This window comes from Anomaloglossus baeobatrachus, chromosome 1, assembly GCF_048569485.1.
Source record: "Anomaloglossus baeobatrachus isolate aAnoBae1 chromosome 1, aAnoBae1.hap1, whole genome shotgun sequence".
Classification (NCBI taxonomy): Eukaryota; Metazoa; Chordata; class Amphibia; order Anura; family Aromobatidae; genus Anomaloglossus; species Anomaloglossus baeobatrachus.
The window spans coordinates 811,414,851-811,420,850 of record NC_134353.1 but is presented as its reverse complement, the minus strand read 5'-3'; positions in this window follow the sequence as shown (position 1 = coordinate 811,420,850).

Below are 6,000 nucleotides of genomic sequence, written 5' to 3'. Positions count from 1 at the left end.
ATCAGGAAAGAGCTAAAAAAGTAGGTCACAGTGTACCGAGATTCCTCTTAAAACACCGCTATAATGTGCTGCACTGCGCTCTCAGTGTCCTTCAGATCCGCACCAGGGACGAGGCAATATTTTCTACACCGCCTCATAAACAGAAGCTTAAATGTCCAGCTTTATGACGACTAAAATATGGCAATAGCACAATAATGGTTAAAATCTTAAAAGTGTAAAGTTTTGATATTTTTGAACCACTTAAATGTACAATACATCAGTAGGTTCCTGGTCCTGAGATCTCCACCAATTGCTCAAACCGCTGTGTAGAAGCTCTAAACGATGTACAAACTCAGAACTTTATATTAAGCCCCTACACCAATGTATATGCGCTCCCTCAGGTGATAAGCACTTTTTCAAACCCTGACCCTGCCGATCTATAAAATAGTAGAGTATGTGCGCTCCTGCAGGACATGAGCACTTCTTCACATCCTGACCCTGTGGATCTATAAAGCGCTAATGTATGTGCGCTCCTGCAGGAGATGAGCGCTTCTTCACACATTGAGACATTTAATTGTGCAGACCTAATTTTTCACATCATTATCAAATTGGAGAGACACATACACCAGACTGTTTTTATGGGAAGGCTGTTGTTGTGTTAGCTTTTTTGGCCAGCATGTGAACCCTGTCTAACATTTCTGGTTACGTGTGGTAAAAAAAAAACTAATACATTTTAAACTTGTGTCAAAAATTTATGTTAAACAATATGTGGCACTATCAATGGACAACGTATCATGAGCAAAAAAAAATATAGCACAAAAAATAAATAAATATAGGAACCATTAGCATATCTCAATCACAGCAGGATGATGTAGCCCCTAAGGCCTTTTTCACACATCCATGCAAAGCACACGTGTTGCTCGGTCCATGGTGTAGGTGCATATGTGCGTGCGTGTGTCCGTGTGAATGTTCAGCGTGTCCTGTCAGTGTGTTATCTGTGTGACTTCCGCATAGCACATGGACAGCATGTACTTCTATACTCACCTGTACCCGGCGTTGCTGTCTCTAGTGCTGCTGCTGCTTCCGGATCCACGGTGTAGTGAAGATGCGTATGAGTATAATGAGCGCCCAGAAGCAAATGACAGCAGCGCTGAAGACAGCAACCCTGGAGACAGGTGTGTATAAAAAATAATTTTATTTCAAAGACCCTTGTTTTCACACTGATGTCACACAGATAACATCAGTGTGCGGGCAGTGGGACATCAGTGCTGCCGGAGAAAAATGGATTTGTCGCCATGTGAAGCACACGGTCATGTGTGTGCTCCACAGAGACACACGTCCGTGGGAAAACACATTGATTTTAATGGGTCTATGTGTGTCCATGTCTCCGGTACGTATGAAAACAGACGTCACATGTACCGGAAACACGAACATCTGAAGGAGGACTAACAGCGACACGATCAGCTTTGTTCCACTTAGTCTACCTCCTCCGCTGCCATTACACTTACTGTTGTACATTGCAGAGTTTCCATTCTACAGAGGTACTTGTGTCTGTTCTCCTCCATAGTTCTCTAATCCACAGAACTCTGAGGACTAAGCAATATACTACACCAGAACAACTTCTTCCAGTTAATTGATTGGAAGAAGTGAAGAGTCAGCCTTTGTACTCAGATTACGTGGGGCACGAGGACGTGAAGGACTTGATTCTAAAGCTAAGCTGTGTTGGTGGTTCTATGAGCTACAGTGGTAGGGGCAATGGAAGTGGTAGTAGCACTCTGCACAAGAAGCTCTGGCTATTTTTCAAATAGAGGCAATCTTGAGCTGAGTCATGGATAATGCTGCTGATTATTGAGAGCGCAATCGGTGTGCTGAGGAGGTGATGTCATCAGAAGGGAAGTGAGGTGGAGTCGGCATAAATGAGCAGAGTCAAAGTCTAGCCAAAAGATATTTTGACGGAAGAACTGCTTGTTTTGCACTAAGCTTGAGAGTATGTGATGTTGCGACTCTTGATGTATGAGGTTCACAGTGCCTGAAAGCTGTGGAAGTGGTTATGGTGATTCCTTTGTGATGGCTTCTCAGATGTAGGAAAAAATGTTGTTGCCAGAGGACTAATCTATTGCAGTTTGCAGGTTGTGCTGTTGAACCATAAGTCATGTATATCCTGGCACAAACCGCCTAGGAACTACTGTCTACATCACCTGCTCATATGTGGAAATCAAACTGACCATCAAGGTGAGTAAGGCGTACGCTATCTTCCTTCTCTTCATGATCGTGCTTCTGGTAACCAATCCGCACTTGCAAGCAGTGCCTTGTTGTTCTCAACAGCTTTATTACCATTCTCATCTACAACTCTCAGTACTGTTCCTCCATTGTGGTGTTAAGTAGCTGTTTGTATGCCCAAGAAACATACCCACAGTTGTCCGCTTTTGTTGTAACTGAACTCCGTCATATCCAAGTTCGACAATCTATAACATACCACCTGGACTGGACTGCTTCTTGCAAAAAATGTTGCGTACGGCCAACCTCAATGCAAGATATCTAGCCAAAATTATTTATTGAAAAAAGGTAAGACTGCCATGTTTTGGCAAAAATGCTACATTTTTCACAAAACAAAATTTATCTTGTTCTATGCGTCAAATTTTCAATACGTCTCACGTCTCTCACCTTCTTAGTAATTTTTGATTAAATTTAATTTTATTGAACATGAAGCTTAGTTGATGTTCCCTAGTATCACTCTGCAAGGGATTAGATTCCTTTGTAGACCACAAAGGGCAAAACTGTTCTAACTTATCCAACCAAAAATTCTTGGAATTCCGTAAATTAAGTTTTCATTATTAAAATTATTGATTTTTATTGAAATTTGTATTTATTTTTGAGGACAGGTGAATTGGTGTATTATCAGGATAAGATGTGTTCCCTGCTCAGTGAAGCTTTTGCACAACGGGCAGCTACCAACCGTATATCCGAACAGAACAAGCAGGAATAATCGTTTGGCAAACACCTACTTTATCTAATGTGTATGGTGGCACTTAATGCTTGCAGGCCTCCCTACTTATCTACTACATCATCTGCCAGGGTAGATTAGGATGAGCATGAGCAGCATCATTAGATCAGTTGTTCACACTGCTGACGTTACTCCTTGGCATCGCATAGGCATCAGACGCTTGTGGTGGCAAGTGTTCCAGTGGAGCTGAAGACACCGAAGATTTATTGTAATCAGGGGAAGTGGGGAAAAAATTTGATTACACAGGATGAGGAGAGAGGGTGGTGGGAATGTCTATGGACACTGTATGGGGAGTGTATACGGACACAGTATGGAGAGCAAACAGGGAGGGAGGAATACATTTGAGGACACAGTTTGGAGAGCAAGGGGCAGAGAAATTTGAGGACTATGGGGAGCAAGAGGGTAAATTTGAGGACACAGTATGGGGGACGAGAGGGAATGAGTGCGGACCTAGTGAGGAGACAGTATGGGATGAGAAAAATGTCAGGGGGCACAGAATAGAGAATGTGAAGTGTGGAGGGGGGGCATGGAGAGGGGGTAGCATGGCGTGACAGTGTATCAAGGAGGGGAAATGTGATAAGGGGGCACAGTATAGAGACTGGGCAGTATAGGGGGGACACAGTGTGAGAGGACAGTGTGAAGAGGGGGCCCATTATGGAAAGGAGAGGGCAGTATGGAGTGCATATGCCATAAGAGGGACAATCTGTGTATCATATTTTGTGCAGGGAACACAATGAAGAGCAATTATTTAGGGGCACAATATAGGGCAGATATTTTTATTCATGAGCATTATATCGACACTGCTATTTTTAAGGGTATCATACCGGTATGTGCTGCAGTAGGCAAGACAAGAATGAAGATGGAAGTCTGCAGAGATGAGCTGTGGATGTGAAAAGTAATCAAGATATCTGGACAACATGAAGAAAAGAGAATGACTTTGATCAGAGACAACGTCATCTATAAGGTACCTGAATGTAAATGTTTATTATTTGTGATACTGATTAATTCTCTTCAGTCCTGTGGTTCCTGTATTGTCCGCAGTCGGATGGTGACTGATAGCAACAACTCACAGTATCTCCTTACCATTATTAAGGACTTACTGGAAGTTGTAGTTTAATGTGATACAATTGTATATGGGTCTGACCTGTCATTACAATTGATGTGCCATGTACTGATGGTGGTTTTGGTGATGTATTCCTGAACTTATGGTGGTGCCTGTGATGTATTCCTGTACTAATGAGGGTGTTTCTGTAATGCTGGGGGTTCTGATTATGAATTTTTGTACAGATGGTGGTTTTGATGATAAATTTCTGTATTGATAGAGGTTCTGGTGATGTATTTCTGTACTGATGAGGGTTGTAATGCTGTGTTTTTGTTATGACGGGGGTTCTAGTGATGTATTTTTATACTGCTGGTGGTTCTGTTGATGTATTCTTGTTTTATTATTAGTTCTAATCCTGTACATATGTAACAATCCATAACTTCTAAGATTACATTATACATGGCTATGTTAATAATGTTGTGCCTTCTGACAAGTTAAAGAATACTTTGTTTTTATTTATGTTAGGAGCAGTAAAGGGGTTGTCCAAGTTTGTAATGAATCTGCAGTTACTATGTGATGGCAGACCTCTGAATTTTCACAGTGTGTGCATACTACACGCTGTGAGGATTCTCTGGGGTGAGGATTTTTTGGTGCCAGCTGTGAGAGTGGGAAGTCACAAAACTGCAAATATGCAGCTTGCATACATGCAATCACGTGTTGACTAGACATCCTGCCCCTCTCAATAAAAATAAATTGAGCAAAGCTGGACTTGTAGTCAAAATGTGGCTAAAGGCATACAAATTGCAAACTTGTGCTCACATGACTGTCCATTTTTGCCACTGACAATGGAGAATCCGAAAAGTATGCAGTGCATGCACTATGAGAATTAAGAATCCTGTAATCATCCAGAGTGACTGCAGACGTTCATCTCAAACTTGGACAAGCCCTTTAATTATAAAATTAAGCACTGTAGCATGCCCAATCTTAATGGCATGTAATATAATCACTGTCAGGATTCAGCTCTGCTTGCTTGTTTCAGTAGTCATCACATGGCCTCTTCTCTCATGTGTGATTTTCATACTTACGGTCATGAGACAACTAGTTTTTCTTCCTGCTTCTCAGTTTTTCACTGAACACTGATAAAATTAGGAAGAGTAGCCCATCGGCACATGACAATAAAGGCCCTGTCACACACAGAGATAAATCTGCGGCAGATCTATGGTTGCAATGAAATTGTGGACAATCAGTGCCAGGTTTGTGGCTGTGTACAAATGGAACAATATGTTTATGATTTCACTACAACCACAGATCTGCCAAAGATTTATCTCTGTGTGTGACGGTGCCTTAAGTGTGTAAATCGCATATTAATAACTAGTCACATGATGACTACTCAAACTGCTTGAGGAGGAACGCTAAAATGAATGGTGGTAAACCTAAATATACCTCTGATCACAGTTTCAGCATTTGCTGCAAGATTATATTTAATATCAAGGGAGTTGTACATTCATTACAAGCCCTGGCTTTATATCCTCTTATATACACATCATAGAGGGATGACCCCCTACTATGAGCCAGAACAGAGCAAAAACAGCCAACCATTTAATGCTGCTTTGAGCGGTTTCCTATTATATTCTCTCCTTAGATGCTTTCCAGGGCTGGAGCTAGATTTTCTGATTAAAGGGTTTGTCTTTGATGAGACATTGCTTTGAAGAGATTTCTTTTCTCAATTTTAAACACAGTCATGATTTGTCTTTTTGTAAAACTGGATATATCAGTATGATGTGCACGATAGACTAGAACCTTTTTATGATGCAATTGTATTGCAAAGACCTGAGAGCCTTCCACCAACACACATGTAGAGTTAAAAGTACCCGCTTGTGCCCTCATCCCTTAAGGCCCAGTCACACTAAACAACTTACCAGCGATCCCAACAATGATACAACCTGATAGGGATCGCTGGTAAGTTGCTAGGAGG